The sequence below is a fragment of the Balaenoptera ricei genome, chromosome 16 (assembly GCF_028023285.1).
Source record: "Balaenoptera ricei isolate mBalRic1 chromosome 16, mBalRic1.hap2, whole genome shotgun sequence".
Classification (NCBI taxonomy): domain Eukaryota; kingdom Metazoa; phylum Chordata; class Mammalia; order Artiodactyla; family Balaenopteridae; genus Balaenoptera; species Balaenoptera ricei.
Window position 1 is genome coordinate 50,872,142 of NC_082654.1, and position 23,034 is coordinate 50,895,175.

General features: G+C 43.8%; 1 protein-coding gene and 1 non-coding gene across 2 annotated transcripts in view; both read left to right on the forward strand.

Annotated features, from left to right (window-relative positions):
• The window catches only part of GRID1 (glutamate ionotropic receptor delta type subunit 1), a 647,037-nt gene that overhangs the window by 229,564 nt on the left and 394,439 nt on the right, over positions 1–23,034 (forward strand). The window lies entirely within an intron of this gene.
• On the forward strand, positions 1,560–1,632 carry TRNAA-CGC (transfer RNA alanine (anticodon CGC)). Its single transcript has one exon. It is a non-coding gene; the product is annotated as a tRNA-Ala (tRNA).

Here is a 23,034-nt window from a genome sequence, read left to right on the forward strand (position 1 = left end):
TTTTTTTTTCTTTTTTAAAAATTTATTTATTTATTTATTTATTTATTTATTTATTTATGGCTGTGTTGAGTCTTCGTCTCTGCGCGAGGGCTGTCTCCAGTTGCGGCGAGCAGGGGCCACTCCTCATCACGGTGTGCGGGCCTCTCACTATCGTGGCCACTCTTGTTGCGGAGCACAGGCTCCAGATGCGCAGGCTCAGTAGTTGTGGGTCATGGGCCCAGTTGCTCCGCGACACGTGGGATCCTCCCAGACCAGGGCTCGAACCCGTGTCCCCTGCATTGGCAGGCAGATTCTCAACCACTGTGCCGCCAAGGAAGCCCCCTGCTTTTTCTTTTGACCTAACATCCTGGCATGAACATTTCCTGTGTTGCTGCAAAGACCTCCTAATGATCATTTTAAATGATTGCATTGAGATAAAGAATTGATGTTCCATAACCTACCTAATGTTTCCTGTTATTGGACATTGTAACTTTTTCCAATTCTTCAGTCAGTTTTTTTTGGACAGTGTTTCAGTGAAAATTTTCATGTGTCAGGTTTTATTTTCCTCCTTGGATTGTTGCTGATGGGAAATTTCCAGGGTCAAAAGAGTCAGGGTGCCAGTCTCCTGAACGGCATCATCTTGGTCTTGGCTACCATGCCCTGTGGTGGTATCGTCACCCTCCTTTTACAAATGAGAAAACTCGCCTTTCCAGAATCTTCTCACACTGGCTTCCTCTCCCTGGAGCAGCCCCTGCTGCTCTTGTGCCCACTTTGCACACCTCACTAACTCCTATCATCCTTTCCATTTCAGCCCAATCACTGCTCCTCGGGGCAGCTTTTCCTGGGTGCCCTACCATACCCAGGTCTGTTAGATATGCACATGGCACCCCGGGCTTTTCCTGCAGAGTGCATGTTTCACTCTGTGGTGATATATCAGTCACATAATTATTTGACTAATGTCAGTCTTGCCCACTAGATTCTAATCTGTGCTACAGAGGGTGGTATGGCCACCTTTCCCCCCATAGTGCCAGCCTGGTGCCTAGCATGCAAAAGGGTCTTACTAAATGCTTGCTGAATAGGGAATGAGGGCTCCATATGCCAAGGACACCACTGGTAAGGGGCAGCTGGCCCCTCGTGCTCTGCTTTCCTTGAAGAAAAATGTTCCTAGCATACTCTAGCTGTGCGCCTAAGAAGGGTATATCTCAAGCTTGAGAATAGAGTGCAAGCAGCAGGAGGCAAGAACAGTGAGCAAATCTGTAATGTTCTTGGAAGACAGCATGGTGTGGTGAGGCAAACAAGGCTGTGGGCAATAGCAAGGACGTGCTCCTGATTAACTCTGCACTAAGTAACTGTGGGGCCTTGGGCCGAGCCGTCAATACCTCTGGGTCTCAGTTTTCTCACCTGGACAATGGGCACACACTTTGCCCCCCTGGGAAATGACCATGACTTGGAAGTGACCTTCCCTTCCCTCATTGTCCCCTTGAGCAAATGAAAGCTACCCCAGTGCCCGTATCATTCGGCTTTCTTCCCAGGTATTTGAAGAAGGGTAACACTTTTTGTAAAAACACGGCCCAGGGACTTCCCTGGTGGTCCAGTGGCTAAGATTCTGCACTCGCAATGCAGGGGGTCTGGGTTCGATCCCTGGTTGGGGAACTGGATCCCACATGCATGCCGCAACTGAGTGTGCATGCACGACTAAGGATCCCGCATGCTGCAATGAAGACCCGGTGCAGCCAAAATAAATAAATAAATAATTTTTATAAACCCCAAAACAAAAAATAACATAGCCCATTAAATTCAAAGTGCTCCTCAACTTCCTGGGAAGGAATGCAGTGATATCCTTATCCAGATGTTAGAGCAGCTGTAAGTCAGTATTTTTTAAAGCTCAGGTGTAATTATGTGAATAAATCATGAAGTCAGAAGTGGGTTGGATTGATGTGTCAGGTAAATTCATCTCAGCAGCAAGTGGAGGTGCATGGGGGCCCGGGACTCGCCGCAGCCCTGCCACCGGCTGTAGGTCTTGCTGGTTTCCCAGTTCTCACTTGTGGCCTTTGCCCTCCTGTCCTCCCTGCCTCATGGCCCTGGACCTGCCTTCCAGTGTGCTGTCTGACCGCCAGCTGCATGGAAAGGCCCAACGCACCTCGTCGGGCTCTGGAGGGTCATGGGAGCAAGGCATCAGGGCTGAATTTCAGCCGAATCTGAGTATGATGGGAACTTGGGTGCAGGCGTGTGTCTGAAACTGAAGCGGCAGAGGCAGATCCCCTCTGTTTTGGGGGGCTGGGGTGGGGGATAGGCTGGGTCCCATCAGAGGAAGCATGGATGGCTCTTGGCATTAAGTCTGCTGAGGATTCCCTCAGATGTATGGCATGAGCTGTTCTCTGGTCCTCCCTATCTGCCTGTCTGCCGCCAGCTAAGGCTGAGCCTTGGGCCTTGGGACACATTGCACATGGTGGGCATACCCTTGTCTGGGCTGTCCTTGTAGCAGGGACCTGTACCCTGGGAGGGGACTCCAGGTCCCCGGCCAAGCAAGTGGTTGTGAGCTGTGCCCTCCATAGGTTAAAGGATACAGGTATGAGAGGCCTCAACACCCTTGCACTTGCTAAGGCCTTCTCCACAGAGCTGAGGAGGTTTGCAGGTGTGGGATGGGCACAGCCTGCAGGTACACCCCAGGTTCTGAGCTAGGCTACCTGCTAGCTTTTCAAGAGGACTGAGGTCTTCCTATCTACTGGGCACATTTACACACGAGCACATTTATTTCTTATAGCTCGAGACATCTTACAGGTGAGGAAGCTGAGGCTTGGGGATTAAGTGACCCGCACCAAGTTCACAGCCAGAGAGTGACAGGTTTGGGATTTGAACCCTGGTCCATGTGTCTCCAAGACCCTGCTTTTGTCAACTCTGTGATATTGAAAAGAGTGAGGCAGGCAGTGGGATGGTGCCTTACCTAGTGGAAGGGGCCCCCACCCACCTCTGTGCAGACTGGAGTGTGCGTGTGTGTGTGTGTGTGTGTGTGTGTGTGTGTGTGTGTGTAGTTGGAATAGACTCTGAGGGCCACACCAGGAGCGGTGCTTACGAGGGAAGGACGGCAGAGGGAGCTGTTCTGACGTTTGAGATGAGCAATTTGTGATAGCCGTCTAGAGATGGTGAGTGGGAACCCTGAGGGTTGTGTCCGTCTAGCATCTGTCATTGGGTGACTAATTTATTTCGCAGTGTGCAGGGCTCGGCTCAACAGTGCTAAGTAATGATTTTCTCTGTCTCAGTGACATGGCTGGGGTAGAAGGAGGTGGCTGTGTACCAGGGTGACTGCCCTCTGCTTTGCTACCCTTGGGCTACAGGGCATATCCTTTCTTAGGAACTTTGTGTGTGCAAGAATGTGAGATACAGTGAAATGAAGGGGCGGGGCCTGTCCCCCCACCCACCAGAAAGGTGGCGCTTGACCAGCAGTGGGAGCCCCCCGCCCTGCCCCTACCTCCCGCTCCTGTCTGCAGTGTCATTGCTCATCCACAGGGTCTCCCAGCTCCCGGGGCTGACACTTGCCCTTGGGAGCCTGGACACATGAGCCAGGATGGCAGCCCATGGTTTGGGGGTGTGGTAGAATCTCCTTGGGGGTCAAATTGTGAATCTAGCGGTAGGCCCTGAGTTGATGCCTATGGGTAGGCAGGGGGCTGTGGCCTCTGTCACAGGCTCACACAGAACTACTGAGGGAACCAGAGTTCCCCACCTGCGCCCCAAAGGGAATTCAGTGCCAACTTGGACCTCTAGTCCCAGAAGGAACCAGGTTGCCGTGGATGACCTCGGGTAGCAGAGTGGCAGCCAACGCCCACACTGCCTCTTGCTCAGCCATCCTCCTGCAATGCACAGACTCAGTGGGCTGATGAGTGTGGGGTGTGGTCAGGGCCCCCAGACCCTACTGTTTGCCTGTCCTCGCTTCGTGTCCCTGCTCCCCAGCCCTTCCCCAGCCTTCATATTCTGGTTGCGAACAGCCCAGGGGAAGATCCAGCTCCCTCCCTTGGGGCCTCTTGGCAGCTCACCCCTGGCTGGGCCTTTCCTGGAGGGGGCACATTTGTGCTGTCGGAATGGAATTGTGTCTGGAGGACTCCCAACATGCGATTTCTCCTTAGGAGGAGAACTTTTGCTTCCTCCTTTTGACATAAGGCAAATGGTGTGGTGACGCCAAGCAGCTGGCTGCTGGAACACCAGTCCTGGCTCTGCTGTCTTGATGTGTGGTCATGAGCAAATGTCTTATCCGTTCTAAGCCTGCAGTGTTCTCCTCCGTAAAATGGGCAAAGCAACCCTTCTTTACTTGCTCGGGTCAAAAATCTTGGTGTTGTTTTTGATGCTTCTTTCTCTCACACCTCATAATTAACCCATCAACAATTCTTTCAGCTCTCCTTGTGGTGTATCTGGAATCTGATTTCTCCTCACCACTGCCACGGCCACCTCCCTGGTCTATCCCACCATCATTATGACAATAGCCTCGTGATTGGCCTTCCTGCTTTTGTCCTTGGCCCCGTAGCCAGAATGATCCTGCTAACATGGCAGCTGATCACGTCATTCCTCTGCTCAGAGTCTTCCCATAGCTTCCCATCTTTCCAGGGGAACAGCCAAAGTCCCTACCTTGACCTAAGTCAGGTGAACACAGTTCCCCAGCTTCATGCAATGGTCCCCATTTATACCTCTTGGCCCAAAAGAATTATTCACTCTCAGAATTGTCCTAGTTCACTGTATGCTAGTGCTTGTAGTGGCTTTATTCATGATAGCCCAAACTGGAAACAACCTATATGCCCTTCAGGTGGTGAATGGATAACAAACTGTGGTACATCCATATAATGGAATATTATTCAGCATCAAAAAGGAGCAAAATACTGACACACATAGAAACTTGGGATGATTCTCAAAAGCATATGCCGAGTGAAAGAAGCCAGACTCAAAAGGCCTGATACTCATGATTCCATTTAATGATGCTCTGAAACAGGCCAAAGTACAGGGCAGAAAACTGAGTGGTATTTGCCAGGGCTGCTAGCTGAATTGGCCCTAAGAGGCCAAGGAATTTTTGTGGGTGATGGAACTGCTCTATATCTTCAGTAGGGGATTGGTTACACGATGGTCTAAGATGATCAAACTCAGAATTGTACACTAAAAAGAATGTATTTTACTATATGCAAATGATAGTTCAATTTTAAAAACATATTCTGGTTTGGATGATAAATTATGTGGTCATCCTATTTCTAACGTCTTACGTGATCTAGCCATGCATCATCTCTTTGACCTCGTTTCCTCCTGCCCTCTTTCTTGTTCCCTTCATTGCAGCCACCCAGGCCTCCTTGCTGTCCCTTGAGTATTCCTGGTATGATCTCTTCACTTCTTCTCCTCTCTGCCTGGCACAGTTGACACAGTCTTCCCCCAGAGAGTCACATTGCTCCTTCTCCCCCTTCCTTAGGGTCTTTACCCCAAAGTCTCTCTATCAGTCACCAATATGACCACATCATGTTACATAACAAACAACCCAGCAAATTTCACTGGCATTCAGCTTCTCATGCATCCCTGCAGGCTGGCTGGGGTGACTTATCCAGGCTGGGCTGGGTAGGTTTTCTTCCACCTGTGGATTTGCTTCCTGGCATCTTGGCTGGGGCAGAGCTTAGAGGAGCAGCTCTCTATCCTTAAGATGCTCTCCTTTGGCCATGGCCAAAGCATAAGAAGGCAAGTGCCTGTATGTGCATATTTCAAGCTTTAGCTTATGTCATGTCTGTTAACATCCCACTTGCCAAAGCAAGCAGGGCTATGAATATTACCAGTAATCCAAACTGCCACTGTCACCTTCCCAGGGAAGCCTTCCCTGACCAACCTCCTAAAATTTTAACCACCAGCTAGACATTTGCTAACCCTCCTCTCTGCTTAACTGTTTTCCTAAACACTCATGACCCTGTAACTTAATATACATTTTATTTATTGTTTATTTTCTCTTTTCCTCACTGGAATGTAAGTTGCACCAGAGGAGGGACATGTGGCTGTTTCATTCACTACTGTATCTCCAGCACCTAGAAAAATGCCCAATAAATAGTTGCCTCAATGACTGAATGAGGTTATGCTAAGAATGTAGTGAGATGAATTTAGGAGACATGCTTGAAGTACAGTACTGCACACAGGAAGTGCTCAGTAATTGGCGACTCTTATCACTCTGAATGCTGAATGCCTGAATGCTGTTGGGAGAGTCGGGGACTCAGTTATATACATGATTGCAATAATTTGCATGATTGACCTTTGAAGCAAGATCTGTTTGAATTCTGACTTCAGAGATAAGGCGTTGAAGCAGGGAGAGACTGTCACTTGCCCAAAGTCATCTGGTGAACTAGGATCTCTTTAACTGAGAGCTCATGTGTTTCCTCAGTGCTGTGCTGCTTCTGCACCTCCCTTCATGCCAATTTCCATGCTCTGGCTTCTTTCCTTGCACCAGAGTCCCTGTGGAGTCAGAATAACTGACCAGATTAGAGCTCAGTCCCGTGAGGGTGCTGAAGGTGGGTCCCAAACACCCCTCTCAGCAACCCGGGAGTCGGGCACAGCGTGGGGCCTCGGGGACACCAGTGGCTGTTCTGTGCTACCTCCAGCCACTAGTGGCCCCTGTTTGTTGAGACCCCAGAAGGGCAGCTCTCTGCAGACTCTGAAGTGGTCAGACCCTGAGGATGGGTGGCTGGGCCTCTGGGCAGAGATCACAGAAGCACATGTTCAGGAAAGACGTAGGCTCCTCCTGCCGAGGGCAGAGAAATGGAGGGAGGGCTTGATGGATGGGACGTGGGAAAATTTATGAGAGTCATTCTGTTTGGTCTGATGACCCCTCATGGATGACACTGGGCTGAAAGAGCCAGACTGCCCAAACGAGAAAGATCAGAATGTTGAATCTGACCTTGAGTGATGGATTCTGTCTTGGTGAGGGGACAAGGAGTCTGGGTCATGCCCACTCAGTGCCTTGTACGTGCTTCTGTGAGGCCTTCCACGTGGATTGGCAGTCTGTCTATTTTCCCTGCCAGACTCTGAACTTCTGCGTTCCCATGGTGCATTCCCAGGGCCCGGGAGAGTGGCCCCAAAGGCATCAGCAAGTGTTTATGGCATTAATGATTTATGGAGCAGTTACAGTGAGCCAGGCACTGTGCTCAGCTTTGTACATCCATCATCTCATCTGCCCCCTCACCTGCCCCGGGAGGAAATCGCTGCTATCATTCCTGGGGCTTGGAGAGGTCTGCCCATTCGAGGTGGTACAGATGGTCAGGGTAGAGCTGGTTTACATACCTGGACTCATAACGTTTGCACTGTCTTGCCTCCTGAAATTGAAGGACCCATTCTGCTCCCAGCCCTGCTATTTAGAGGTCATGTAGCCCTGGATATCTAATCACATTGGACCTCTGCTTTCTGCTCTGTAAGATGGGGGTTACAAATCCCATCTGTCCTACAAATAAATAGGACTGTTGTGAAAATCAAACCAGAGGTTGCTTGTGATGAGTGCTCTATAGATCTAAAATTTCATAGCTAGTGTTATTTCAAGTGGGCACCAAAGGCAGTCAACAAATAGGGGAGTCATAGCAGAAGGGTGACAGAGAGGGCTTAGGGAAACTTAATTATGATACTGATCATTCTCAGTGGATAAATGTGCAAAGAACATGATCAAACAAATCACAAGAGGAAATGCATCTTGTTAACAAACATATGGAAAATCACTAAAACCTCAGCTGTAATCAAAGCAAAGCAAATTAAGACAGGATGCCATTTTTCACCACTCAATTAAAGAATACCCAGTGCTGGTGAGACTCTGGTAAAATGAATGCTTGCCTTTTCTACTATATACTGATGAAGACTTTCTGGAAGATAATTTAGTAATGAGTGTCTGGAACCATAAAAATGTTTAAACCCTTTACTTGGTAATTCCATTTCTAGGAATCTCTCCTAAGGGATTATCCTAATTACACAGAAAGCTTTCTGCACGATGTAGTTCAAAACAGCTGAATAAAAAATTGTGACAATCTAAAGAGCCAACGTTAGGAGAGTGGTTAAGGAGACTATGGAATAGCCAAGTGATCGAGTATCGTTCCATGAATGTTCGCCCACTTGCATGAGATGAACACGCAGACTATGAGGGGAAAAGCAAGCCACAAGATTGTACACATCATCATGTTATAACTATGTAAGAGATCCTAGGGATCTTTGCATAGAACTAAATCTGGAAGGAAGTTAAACAGAAATGGTAACTATGATTGTTTGAGGGTGGAATGAATATGGGTGCTTCAAAAGTCATAGTTTTAATAGTAAGCATGCACTTCTTTCATATGGGGACAGTAGTCTAGTAATTACATTGACATGGGAGTGTGAGTGGAGACCTGGATGCTGCCGGAATAGAGGTGCCATGGTCAGCAAAGCTGGGTCAAGAAACTGCTCTCGCATGTAATATTTTCATCTAAATTCATTTTGGTGAAAAGAACGAGATGGTTTCTGATGATAAGCCATGCTGGAAAATTGCTGCTCGATTGCATTTTCTTCATATCTGGAATTTTTTGTTTGTTTTGTTTCACATTTAGCTCCTTATCACTTTCTCTTTTTCTTGAAAAGTGCCTTGAATATTTTTCTTCTGCTTACAAACTTAAGAGACAGTTGTATCAACTTCTACCATGATCAATCCCTACACGATTAAACGTGAACAAGGCTTGTTTCCCAGCCTTCAAAGATAATCACCATCAAGGATTCAGTGTGCATCTGCCCATCTTTCTCCACATATATAGTGTCATGTAATTATAGCGTATTCTTTTTTTTTTTTAAGGTTGGGTCATAGTATGCATTTGCTTGTTTTTTTTATTTTAGCAATGTATCTTGGACATTTTTCTATTTCTATAAAGTAGTTGTAGGCCAATGTTCCCTTTCACAAACTGTTGGCAAGAGGGTAAATTGGTAAAAAATATTTAGCAGTGTCTATTATAATACAAAATTCTCATCCCTGTTGACTTCACTCCTGAGAATGTGCCCTTCAGAAACACTCTGCTATGGACTGAATGTTTGTATCTGTCCCCCGCAGCCCATCATGTGTTGAAGTCTTAACCCGAATGTTGTGGTATTTGGAGGTGGGGAGATAATTACGTTGAGATGAGGTCATGAGGGTGGAGCCCCTTGATGGGATTAGTGTTCTTAGAAGAAGAGGAAGAGATCAAAGCTCCCTCTTTTGCCATGTGAGGGTATAGCAAGAAGGAAGCCCTCTACAAACCGGGAAGAGAGCCCTCATCAGCAACTGAATCTGCTGGCACCTTGATCTTGCACTTCCTAGCCTCCAGAACTAATAAAGAGAAATAAATGTTTGTTGTTTAAGGCACCCAGTCTATGTGATTTTGTTATAGCAGCCTGAACTGATTAAGCTGTACTTCCACAAAGAAAGATATACTGGACTGTTCATTTGGCACTATTTTTTATAGTCTCAAACTGGCCCTTTGATTTCTGGAGCATCAGGACAACTGCTTTTGTGAGCCCCACATCATGGGACAAAGGCTGGTGTGGGTCAGGCAGCCCAGGCTTCCTGGGGGTGGCCATGGGAGGCTGCAAAGAGGCTCAGTGGGGTTGAGGCACCATTAACCAGTGAGAGCCCTGGTGTCATTGGGGTGACCAGGGGACACCCAGGTACAGAGCTTAAATCCAGGCACTGCGTTCTTAAAAGGGCTTTAGTAAGTTAGAAGGGACAAAATGTTTGCCGAGAATCCACTGTGTGATGGGTGCTTTGCATTTGCCCTGTTTAAGAGTGCAGACATTGGTATTGGATGGGTCTGGGTTTAGATTCCAGTAAAACCACCCACCAGTGCTGATGGTAATGTTGGGGATCTCCTCACCATCTCTGAGCATCTGCTTCGTCCTCTTATGATGGAGATGTCTGCTTTTAGGGTGGTGGAGACCACTGAGTGCAGTACTCGGCCCATAGTAAGTGATCAACAAAGGTTGACATTATCGTTATTGTTGTAATTAAGTAATCCTCATAGCCACCGTGTGAAGCAGACATTATTAGCTCCAGTTTACAGATGAGGAAATAAAGCATTTATACAATTTGCCCAAGGCCCCATAGCCAAATTCAGGTACATGATTGCATTTCTCTAGAGCCTTTGCTCTTTGAACCATGGCCACTTGTATTGTCCCCTGGTAGAAGGGACTGCTTAGTGAGGTGGTGAGCTCCTCACTGCCACATGTGTCCAAGCAGAGGCCAGCAACCATTCTTTGGGTCTCTTGAATCTAGTGGAAGTTAGGAGTAGATCATCATTTTTCAAAGCATGCTTTTTGTAATCAAAAAGGAAGTTGCATGGCAATAGATTTCTCTGGCCAATCAAACTATGAAATGTTGGCAGATTGTTTACGGTAGGACTTTTCAGTGCCTTCAGCATGCTAGTGTGCACTACGAATTGGCAAGAAGGGCATGCAAAAATGCAACGGTTCCCAAACTAATCTGACCACTGAATCCTTTCCCCAAAAATATCATGTAAACCTAGGGAATGTACCCTGGACAAGAGGCTTGCTTGGCACCCTTTCAACTTGGCGTGTTCAGAGTCTATGGCTGGCCTAGAAGGTACCTTCCAGAGTGACCCAGCTTCACTGTCATTATCCAGCCAGTGTTTTCATGATCCAGAGCTGTGCCATTGGAACTGGGCGGTTCTGCCATCATCTCCCTTTCATGGTCCCAGCCTCTCAAGGCAGGGTGCTGTGATGGACAGCAAAGGACAGTGGCCATAATGGGGTGCCATGGAGCATCTCTGTTGCCGTCCGGGTGCCTCACAGAAGTGGTCTTCTGGGAGGATAATCCTGCCCCTGTTCTCTCTTCCTCCGGTGCCATGAGCTACTCAGGCTCAGGAACTGGGCTGCTTGTGTCTGCAGTTTCTGGAACTCATGCAAGTGACCTTTGCAGATGCTGGTTGGCATCCTGAATGCTGGACTTTTCTCTGCCCTCAGCTTTTTTTAAATGAAACTTTTTATTTTGAGATAAGTAGAGATTTACATTACTTGCAGATGTAATGAATAATTCAGAGACCCAATGTAACTTTATCCAGCTTCCCCCAGTGGTAACATCTTGCAAAATTATAATACAGTATCACAACCAGGATATTAATATCAATACAGTCAAGATACAGGACATTTCTGTCACCACAAGGATTCCTTATGTTGCCTTTTATATCTACATCCACCTCTCTCATACCTCACCCCTCCGGAACCCCTAGCAACCAGTAATCTGTTCTCCATTTCTGTAATTTGTCATTTCAAGAATGTTATATAAATGGAATTATACAACATGTAGCCTATGGAATTAACTTTTTTCGTTTAATGTGATCCTCTGAAGATTCATCCAGGTTGTAGCATGTATTCATAGTTCATTCCTTTTATCGTTGAGCAGGATTCCATGGCATAATATATCACAGTTTGTTTAATTAGTTGCTCATTAAAAGCATCTGTTTTTAATACATTGCTGGTGGGAATGTTGCTTGACATAAGCCTTGGCAATGATGTTTTGAATCTGACAGCAAAAGTAAAAGCAACAGAAGCAAAAATAAACAAGTGGGAGAACATCATATGAAAAGCTTCTGTACAGCCAAGGAAACCATCAACAAAATGAAAAGGCAACCTATTGAAAGTATTTGCAAAACCTGTATCTGATATGGGACTAATATCCAGAAAATATAAAGAACTAATACAACTCAACAGTAAAAAGAGCAAACAATCGAATTAAAAAATGGGCAGAAGTTCTGAACAGACATTTTTCTAAAGAAGACATACAGATGGTGTACATGAAAAGATGCTCAGCATTATTAATCATCAGGAAAACGCAATTAGATACCACCACACATCTGTTAGAATGGCTATCATCAAAAAGACAAAAAATAACAAGTGTTGGTGAGTATGTGGAGAAAAGGGAACCCTTGTGAACTGTTGGAATGTAAATTGGTGCAGTCACTATGGAAAACAGTATGGAGGTTTCTAAAAAAATTAAAAACAGAGTTACCATATGATCCAGCAATTCCACTTCTGTATATTTACCCAAAGAAAACAAAAACACTAATTCTAAAAGATATACGCACCCACATGTTCATTGCAACATTATTTACAATAGCTAAGAAATGGAAACACCCGAAGTGTCCATCAATGGATTAATGGATTAAGAAATTGTGGTATACATATACACACACACACACACACACAAAATGGGATAATATTCAGCCATTAAAAGAATGAAATCTTGCCATTTGTGACAATATGGATGGACCTCGAGGGCATTATGCTAAGTGAAATAAGTCAGAGAAAGACAAATACTGTATGACCTCTCTTATATGTAGAATCTAAAACACACACACACAACAACACAAAATGAAACAAACAAAAAACACAAGCTTATAGATACAGACAACAGATTGGTAGTTGCCAGAGGCAAGGGTGTGGGGTGGGAGAAATGAGTGAAGGGGGTCAAAAGGTAAAAGTTAAAAAAAAAATAATTTAGGAAAAATAGTGGTGGTGGAGAAGAGTTAGCTTGGACTATTAAAAAAAAAGATACATGTTTCCCCCCCAGTTTTTGGCTATTAGGAATAATGCTTCTAAAAACATTCATGTGTAGGTTTCTGTGTGAGCATGCTTTCACTTCTCTGGGATAAATATTCAGGAGTGCAATTTCTGGGTCATACAGTAGTTGCATGTTTTGTTTTGTTTTATTTTGAAGAAACTGTTTTCCAGAGGGGCTGTACCATTTTATATTCCCACCAGCGATGCATGAATGATCTAATTTCTCCTTGTCTTCATGCATATTTGATGTTGTTACTAATTTTTTTTTTTTTTTACTATTTTTTATTTTAGCTTTTCCAATAGGTGTGTGGTAATAGATCACTGTGGTTTTAACTTGTGTCTCCCTGTGACTAAGATGTTAAACATCTTTTCATCTACTTGTTTGCCATCTGTATACCCTCTTCAGTGAAATGTCTTTTGCTCATTTTCTAATTGGATTTTTTTTTTTACTGTTGAATTTTGTGAGTTCTTAATATTCCAGGTAGTGGGCCTTTGACAGATAATGTGGTTGGCAAATATTTTCTCCCAGTCTGTAGTATGTCTTTTTATCCTTTTGTTGTTTGAAAGAAACATCCCTGGATCTTTTGCAGAAAGAAAGTATTTTATTTTGATGAAGTCCAATTTATCAATTTTTAATTTTATGGATCATGCTTTTGGTGTCAAGTCTAAGAACTCTTTGCCCACATCTGTATCCTGAAGACTTTCTCCTATTTTTTTTCTACAAGTTTTATAGTTTCAGGTTTTATGTTTAAGTCTGTTACCTATTTGGAGTTAATTGTTGTATTAAGTGTGAGCATTAGTTTGAGGTTATTTATTTATTTATTATTTGTTTGGCCAGTGGATGTCCAATTGCTCTAGCACTATTTGTTAAAAAGACTGTTCTTCCTCCATTAAATTACTTTGCACCTTTGCTAAAGATCCATTTGGTGTACTTGTGTGGGTCTATTTCTGGGTTCTCTATACTGTTCCATTGATCTGTGTGTTTCTCTGTCTACCAATACCATCACAATCTTGATTTCTGTAGCTATATAATGTCTTGAAATTGAGTAGACCAATTCTTCCCACTCTGTTTTTCTCCCCCTTCAAAATTGTTTTAGCTATTCTACTTCTTTTGCCTTTCCAAATAAATTTTAGATTAATCTTGCCTATATCTAGAGAAAATCTTGCTGGGGTTTTGACAGGAATTATTTAAACCTGTACATCAATTTGGGTACAATTGATATCTTTACTGTGTTGAGTCTCCCAGTCTATAAATGTGCTATGTCTCTCCATTTATTTAGATGTCTTTCCTTTAATTTCTTTCAAATTTTAGTATAGTTTTCTGCATGTAAGTCATATACATGTTTTTCTTTCTTTCTTTCTTTTTTAGATTTACACTTAGATATTTCAGTTTTTGGCAATAATAAATAGTATTTTATTTCAGTTTCAGTGACCGTATGTTCATTGCTAGTCTATAAAAATATAATTGATTTTTGTATGTATATCTTATATCGTGTGGCCTTGCTAAACTCATTTATTATTTCTAACTATTTTTTTCTAGATTCCTTGTGATTTTCGTAACAATGAGGTCATCTGCAAATGGGAGCAGCTTTCTTCCCTTCTGTCTTTAGACCTTTTATTTCCATTCTTTGCTTTATTGCACTGGCTGAAATTTCCAGTACTATGTTGCATGAGAGTGGTAAGAACAGATATTCTAACTTTGTTCCCTACCAAATGAGGAACAAATGAAAGAGGAAAGCATTCAGTTTTATTTTGCCATTAAGTGTGATGTTAGCAGTAGGTTTTTTGGTAGATGTTCTTTGCCAAGTGAGGAAGTCCCCTCTATTCCTTTTCCAGAGAGTTTTTATCATGAGTGGACATGGAAAGTTGTAAAATACTTTTTCTGCATTGATGGAGATGATCATGTGCTTTTTCTTCTTCAGTCTGTTAATATGGTAGGCTATTAAATTGATTGACTTTCAAATATTGAAACATTCTTGCATCCCTGGAATAAGCCCTACTTTGTCATGTTGTATAATCCTTTTTATATATTACTGGAATCCATCTGCTAACATTTTGGTAAGGATTTATGCATCTATATGCAGCAGTGATATTAATCTAATGTTTTCTTCTTTTGTACAGTCTTTGTCTGGTTTGGTATCAAGTAATGATAGCTTCATAAAATTAATTGAGACAAGTATTTCCTCCTATTCTACTTTTTGGAAGAGATTGTATAAAATTAGTGTTAATTCATTTTTAAACAATTGATAGAATTCTTCAGTGAAACCATCTGGGTCTGGAGATTTATTTTGGGGGAGTTTTAAAATTATGAATTCAATTTCCTTAATAGTGATAGGGCTATTTAGATTATCTATTTCATAATGGATAAGTTGTGTGGTTTGTGTTTTTTGAGGAATTGATCCATTTCATCTAAGTTGTCAATTTTAGATGTGTAGAGTTGTTCACAATATTCCCTTATTATCTTTTTGTTGTCTGCAGATCTGTAGTGATATCCCAGTTTCATCACTGGTATTGGTAATTGTGTCTTTTCTTTTCTTTCTTTGTTAGTCTCACTAGAGTTTTTTCAATTTTATTGATCTTTTCAAAGAACAAACTTTTTTATTTATCTTTTCTTCTTTTTTCTGTTTTCAATCTCATTGACTTTGGGTTTTATCTTTAATATTTTCTTCCTCCTGCTTCTTTTGGGTTTATTTTGCTCTTCTTTTTCTAGATTCTTGAGGTGGGAGCTTAGTTTATTGATTTGAGGCTTTTCCTCTTTTCTACTGTGTGCTTTTAGCTTTATAAAATTTCTTCTCATTATTACTTTAGCTGTGTCCCAGCTAAAGTATGTTGTATTTTCATTTTCATTCAGTTAAGTGTATTTTTTGGCAACTTCCTCTTTGACCTACGGACTACTTTGTAGTATGTTGTTTGGTTTCCAAATGTTTAGAGATTTTACTGTTATTTTTCTGTTATTAATTTCTAGTTTGATTCTATTGTGGTCAGAGAATGCACTCTGTAAGATTTCAATTTTTAAAAATTTGTTGACATTTGTTTTATGGCCCAAGATATGGTCTATCTTGGTATGTGTGCTCTGGGCACTTGAAAAGAACGTGTACTCTCCTGTTGTTGAGATATGTATTTATAGATATGTATCAGATTCTGTTGGTTGATTGTACTGTTAAGTATTTCTGTATTCTTGCTGATTTTCTACCTAATCATTCTATCAATTGTTGCAAGATATGCACTGAAGTCTCCAACTATAACTGTGGATTTGAATATTTATCTTTTCAGTTCTATCAGTTTTTCTTTACACATTTTGCAGCTCTGTTATTTGGTGCATAAACATCAAGGATTGCTATGTCTTCTTGGTGGACTGACTCTTTTATCATTATGTAATGTCCCTTCTGTCTCTGTTGACTTTCTTTACTCTGAAGTCTACTTTATCTGATATTAGTATTGTCACTCTTGCTTTCTTTTGATTAATCCTGTCATAATATAGCTTTTTCCATTCTTTCCCTTTCAACCTCTGTATTGTTATATTGAAACAATGTTCCTACAACAAAACTGAGTTTGTTTTTGTAGACAGCATATAGGTGCACATGGTTTTTAATCCACTCTGCCAATCTTTCTCTTTCAGTTGTCATGTTTAGGCCATTTGCATTTAATGTCATTATTGATATATTAAAGCTTAAGTCTTCCATTTAATTTATTTTTTTTCTGTTTGCTTGTTTTTCTGTTTTTTGTTTCTCTATTTCCTTTTTTCTCCCTTCCACTTTGTTACTTGAGCATTTTTTAGAATTCCATTTTGATTAATCTGTAGAGGTTTTAAGTGTATCTCTTTGCCTAGCTTTTGAAGTGATTGCTATAAGTATGATTCTCTCTCTCTCTCCACACACACAAAATCTTGGCTCAATATACTGGTGTTGACATTTTACCTGTTCACATGAAGTGTTGAAACCCTACCTCTCTTTTAAAAAGAATTGTTTTCCCACTTATGTAATATAATTTATAATTATCTTACATGTTTACATACATTTAGAAACACATCCGGCAGTGTTGTAATTTTTCTTCAAGGTTCAACATAATTTATAATGCTTAGTAGAAGAAAGTATATTGTGTTTGCCCATATTTTTGCTTACCGTATTCTTTCCTCCTTTGTGATATTCTAATGTACCTTCTTTTATCATTTTCTTTCTGTTCAGAGAACTTCCTTTAGCCATTCTTAGAGTAGGTCTGCTGGCAACAAATTCTCTTAGAGGTTCTTTATGTGAGAATATCTTTATATTCCCATAATTCCTGAAAGATATTTTTACTGGCATAAGGTTCTGGGTGACAGGTCTTTTCTTCCAGCACTTGAAACATTTTGTGACACTTCCTTATGGCCTCCACGGTTCTGATGAGACATCTACTCTCATTCAAATTGAGTTTCACCTGTAGTAGGGTGCTGTTTATCTCTTTCTGCCTTAAATAATTTTTTCTTTGTCTTTAGTTTTTAGAAGTTTGACTAAGATGTATCTTGACATGGATTTATTTGGGCTTTTCCTATTTGGGGTTCACTCAGCTTCTTAAATCTGTAGATTTATGTCTTTTGCCCAATTTGAAAAGTTTTCAGCCATTAATTCTTCACGTACTTTTTCAGCCCCACCCTCTTTCTCCTCTCCTTCTAGGACTGCGATAACACAAATGTTAGATATATTTTTTAATAGTCTCACAAGTCCCTGATGCTCTGTTCCTTTTTATTTTTTTCCAGTCCATTTTCTCTCTGTTGTTTAGATTGGGTAATTTCTATTGTTCTACCTTTCAGTTCACTGACTCTTCCCTTTGTTCCCTCCATTCTGCTGTTGAACCCTCCACTGAGCTTTATTTTCAGTTATTGCATTTTTCAGTTCTCAAATTCCATTTGGTTCTTTGTGATATCTTATATGTCTTTGCTGAGACTTTCTATTTTTTTCATTTGTTTCAAGTATATTTGCAATTTCCCATTGAAGCTTTTTTTTTTTTTTAATGATGGCTGCTGTAAATCTTTGCCAGATTGTGCTCATTATTTTCATGATGTCAGTGTTGGATCTATTGCTTGTATTTTTTCATTCAGTTTGAGTTCTTCCTGGATCTTGGTAAGAACAGTGATTTTTCACTTGAATCCTGGACATTTTTGGCTATTATACTATGAGGCTCTGGGTCTTAGGTCAACCTTCTGCTTTTGCTGGTTTCTTCTGACTCTACTCTAGGGAAAAGCTTGCTTTCTCATTACTGCCAAGTGAGAGTAAAGTCCTGATTCTCCTCTTGGCCTCTGTTGACACTGGAGGTGAGCTCGCATGTTATCGCTGGGCAGATGTGGGAGTTTAGGCTCCCCACTGAGGCCTCACTGATCCCTCCCTGGCTGGGAGAAATAGGAGTGCCCCATTACTATTCCTTACCTGCACTAAACCCACAGGGGTAACCTCTTTATCTCTGTGGTGGTGAAAGCCCTGACTCCCCACTGAGCTTCCTGTGACATCACACAGGTAGGGGAAAGGGAGCCTTGTTACGGCCTGGTGAAGGTGGACCTCTAGGGTCTCCGCTGTGCTTTTGCTGGTCAGAGTGTGGTTGGGAACACACTTTATTCTGCGGTGTTTGGCTGGAATAGAGTGCTTACTGTCCAGAGGTTTTCTGTCTTTTTAAACTGCCCCTTTCCTGGACCTTTGGCTAGAGAGAGCAGGCTTTGTGTGTTTTTTTTTGGCCTATGCCTGTTGGTGTTTCTGGGTTGCCAACTATTCAACTCCAAAACTGGAATATATGAGACAGAAAGAAAACCCAGGGATCACATTATCACCACATTCCTTGGGTTCTGAGGTCCCTCGCTGGTTTGCCTTCTCTTCATTGTTCAGATTCTTCTTATGTTTGTTTTCTGTATAATGTTTGGGGATTTTAATTGTACTTAGGAGGAGGAATAGGGGAGAGTATGTCAATTCCATTTCCCCAGGAGCTGAAGTCTAGACTGTGGCTGCCCTTAACAATCCCCTTTTCGTTGAGCTCTTTTCCAGTGACCCCAAATTTGTGCTGGAGAAGCAGAATCACTGCTTCAGAGCTAGAATTCCAGTGCTCCCCAGGACACGTCTGCTGTTCTTTAAGCAGGGAGATACAAAGTTAGTTAAAGCACAGTTGCTCATTTTTCTGGCATGTTTAACGCTAGAATTCATTTGCATGCTAAACAAGTATATCTGGACTCTAAGAAAAGTGTTTAAGGATCTCAAGTGGAGGATTAGTTCTGAATCAACAGTTGTCATCTCTCTCTCTCTTTTTTCCTTTTTATTTGCCTTTTATCTCATTGTTGTCTTTTAATTAATTCTTTCCCAGGATGTTCTTTCATTGAGAATTATTAAAGATGTAAGCCTTCCTTTATCAAACCATGGGCTGTGCAATTGTATACACTTTACATTTGGCTCTGGGGAAATTTTAGAATTGCAGGAGAGAAGGTGCTTCATTAATTGGTTGAGCAAGATTGTGCCTTTAATGGAGACAAAGCCACGGAAGCGTTTGTGGGGCTGGAACAGTCCGCGGTTGTTGGTGAGGACACAGGCAGCCAGTGTTGGGGGCTCTGCAGACAGTTCCTCCTTCTGCACTGAGCACACAACGTGCCCTGCATGAGCCGATGGAGGGCGAAGGGGGTGGGGAGGACCAGCCTCTGCAGGGGCCTGAATGGGAGCTGGCGGCTGTGCTGCAGGCCTGAGCGGACCCTTGAAAACTTGGGCTGCCTTTTCAGGGTGGGGTGTCAGTGGTCCAGGCGGGTGGAGGGAGCTGAGGCAGATGGGGTGGGAGGGTGAGCGGTGGAGGAGTGGGGGCTATCTACCTGTGCTGTCTGGGCTGGCTGGGCCCTCATCACTGTGAGGCTGGGAGGCCCTGTGGACAGGGATCCAGGGGAAGGGTGAGCCCTGAGCTCACCTGCTGTTAATTGACAAATTAGTTAATTAACAAATTGCACTTAACAGACACTCAGAAAGTGGCCAATGAGAAAAAGAGAAGGAGGGGACCTGGTCTCTCTCTTGTCAGGAATTTACAGTCTGGAGGGGGAAGCAGGAAGCACACAGACAGACAGACACACACACACATACACACACACACACACACACACATGCACAGACACCCTCAGACTCACACAGAAGACTCCACCCACCCAGACACACACAGACACATACACCCACTCACACACATACATTCCATCTTCCAAATACAGAGGTGACATAGGAGGCAGGGTGGGGAGGCCCAGACAGGAAGTGCGTGGAGCGTCAGGAGCTTGTTGGTTCCAGGCCCCACGCCCTCCATGTCAATACATTCATTGTTTACCCCTAAGCTATTGCTAAGCTAGCCTCTGGAGGCTCAGGTGCCCTGTTCCCCCCGACATACACATGCAAAAAAGCACAGGAACTTAAAACAACGATTGCTCACATGGAGACAGCTCTTGGATTTGCAGTTAGTTCAGCAGACTTTTACTGAAGCTCAGTTGAAGGCCCTATGGAATGTCCTGGTCACAAACATGTGAAAAAGACAAGGGCCTTCTCCTCCAAGAGCTCTCAGGCCTGTGGGGTGGAGCCATGTCCAGGCCTAGGGGCACTGGGCTGGTGCCTGGTGAGCACATACACACAGACACATGCATACTGTTTCATTTGCTTCTTACATCCCCCTGAGGGCTCTGCAGGACCCTCAGACAGATGTGGCTTTGAATCTCAGCCCTGTCTCTGTCTCACTGTGTGCCTGGCACTCAGTCTCCAAGGGCTTACTTTCCTCATCTGTAAAGTGGGGATGGTAATTCCTATCTCAAAGCCATTTCCCGATCAAATGAGTCGATGGGCGCAAAAGTGCCTGGCAGATAATATCCATTCATTCATTTATTATACAAATATTTTGACTCTTTTTGCCCAGTGCTGAATCTGGGTACCTGGCCAAAAATGTCAGATAAGACGCTGGCCCTCCTGGAACTATATGCTACTAGAAGGAGACAGACAGCACACAAATAAGTGAATAAACAGAGCAGGGGATGTGACAGAGAAAAGCTGGGTGGTCAGGGCAGGCAGGGGGTTACCTTTAACTCCTGGAGAGTGTAGCTCTCATGGGCGACTGTTGCTTCTCACGGGCCCTACCAGCCATCCTCTTCTGACCCTGCTCTAGGGGTGTTTCTACTTGTACTCTTGGTTCCACCGTCTTCTCACACTTGTCTGCCTGCATCTGCTGGTCCCGTTTTAACTTCTTATCCTTGGGGGGTGCACTGTCTTTTGGGGGCTGGCATGGTGGGGCCTGTGGAATGGGCAGAACAAGGCAGAACCTCACGGGCAGGCAGATGTGGGTGGATCAGAGCACGTTGCAGAGCTGGGTGAGCCCTGAAAGCCCAGCAGGACAAACTGAGGACCCTTGAGGCTCGTTGAAAGCCTGGCTCTCTCCCCCGCTGTCCCTGCAGTGTTCCGACCCTCCCCACCCTGAGGCCCGTAGAAGCAGCAAGAGAGGCTTATCACAGCGCTCCTTCCTGAAATGCTCTCCCCTGGAGACTCCCCTTCATTTTTATTTATTTATTTTAAAAAATTGTGGTACAGTATACATAAAATAAAAGTCACCATTTAAACCATCTTCACGTGCAGTTCAGTGCCAGTTCAGCGCATTATCGTGCAACCATCACCAGCATCCATGTCCAGGACTTTTTCATCTTCCCAAACTGGAACTCTGTACCCATTAAACACAAATTCCCCATCCCCCACTCCCTGCAGCCCCTGGAAACCACTGGTCTACTTTCTGTCTCTATGATTTTGACTACTTAAGTACCTCATATTAGTGGAGTCATGCAGTATGTGTCTTTTTGAAACTGCGTGATTTCACTTGCAATGTCTTCATGGTTCATCCATATTGAAGCCGGTGTCAGAATTTCCCTCATTTTTAAGGCTGAATAATATTCCACTGTATGTATAGACCATGCTTTGTTTATCCATTCATCCAGTGAGGGGAATTTGGGTTGCTTCCACCTTTGGGCTTTTGTGAGTAATGCTGCTATGAACGTGGGTATATGTTCTCTTTGAGATCCTGCTTTCAATCCTTCTGGACATATACCCAGAAATGGAATTGCTGGATCATATGGTAATTCTATTTTTAATTTTTTGAGGAACTGCCATACTGTCTTCCATAGTGACTGTACAATTTTACATTCCCACTGCAATGCACATGGGTTCCAATTTCTCTACGTCCTCATCAATATTTATTTTGTTTTTGTCATTTTCTTTTTTTTTTTTTTGGCCACACCGTGTGGCATGTGGGATCTTAGTTCACCAACCAGGGATCGAACCCATGCCCCCTGCATTGGGAGCGCAGAGTCTTAACCAGTGGACTGCCAGGGATGTCCCTCTTTTTTTAATAGAAGCCAACCTAGTAGTGGGTGTGAGGCCTTTTTATTTTTTAAGGCACAAGTGAGCCATCACCTCTTCCGGGAAGTCTTCCCTGATGCTCCCAGCCTAGCAAGGCACCTAGCCTCTGTGCTCCTTCAGCCCCCTGTACTTCCCTTGATTACTTTGTCTGTGTGCATGACTCCTCCCTAGCTGGTCTGTGAGCAACTAGTGGGAACACGCTGTGAATATTCAGTGCTTGTCTATTCAGTGCTTGTCCCCTTTCCCCCTCTTCATCCCACCCCCATCCATGCCAGGGTCTGACCCTTTGACCCACAGGAGGCACTCAGGACATCTTTGTGGAATGAATGCCCAACACCTAGACCCAGGCTGGCCTCCAGGGTCTAACAGTGGGACTCCAGACTCAGGAGAAAAGCCTGATCCCCTCCCCTGGGGCTGCTGGCCCAAGGACACTGGGAGAGCTTCTCGTGGGTTCTGGCACAATCCTAGAAAGCAGTGCTGTTTTAGGGACTCATAGCTGGAAAAGCAGAAGCACAGCTTAGTGTGAGCTGAGTTGGATTTGGTCTGCACGGGAGTGAGGTGTTGAGTGGAGGTCATTGGTAATGTTGATCAAGGTGACCTGATTCCTGAAGCTAATGGTGGCAGATTTATCATTCTTCTTCCCAGTGATAAAGATAACGACATAACTTATATTCCTTGTGATTTACTGACAGCCCCTTCATTTCTCAGAATGGCCAAGAGACTTGGAGCTGAAGGTGGGATGGCCTTTCACTGTCACTTGAGAAAGCAGTATAAGTGGTAGCTGTCCTTATCCCCTGGGGGGATGTCTGCTTCTGAAATGAGATTTAAGGAGCAGACTTCTTGACAAGAATTGTCCCATTACAGCAAGGAAGGGAATTAGCTGGCAGTAATTAAGCACCGACTGTGCAAACCTGCAGTGCGCTTCACCGCGGCCTCACAAGAGCACACGGGGTAGAGATGGGAGCAGAGTGACGCCGGCTCTGGGAAGGTGGAGACAGCATTAGCTCCCCTGCATCCGGCCGGCTCCACGCCGAGCCCCACCGCAGCCCCCTGCCCTTCTCAGAGATGACATCTATCTCCCAGCAAGTAATGCTCGAGAAATGGTTCTGCTCGAGAGTATCACGTCCAAGGGAAG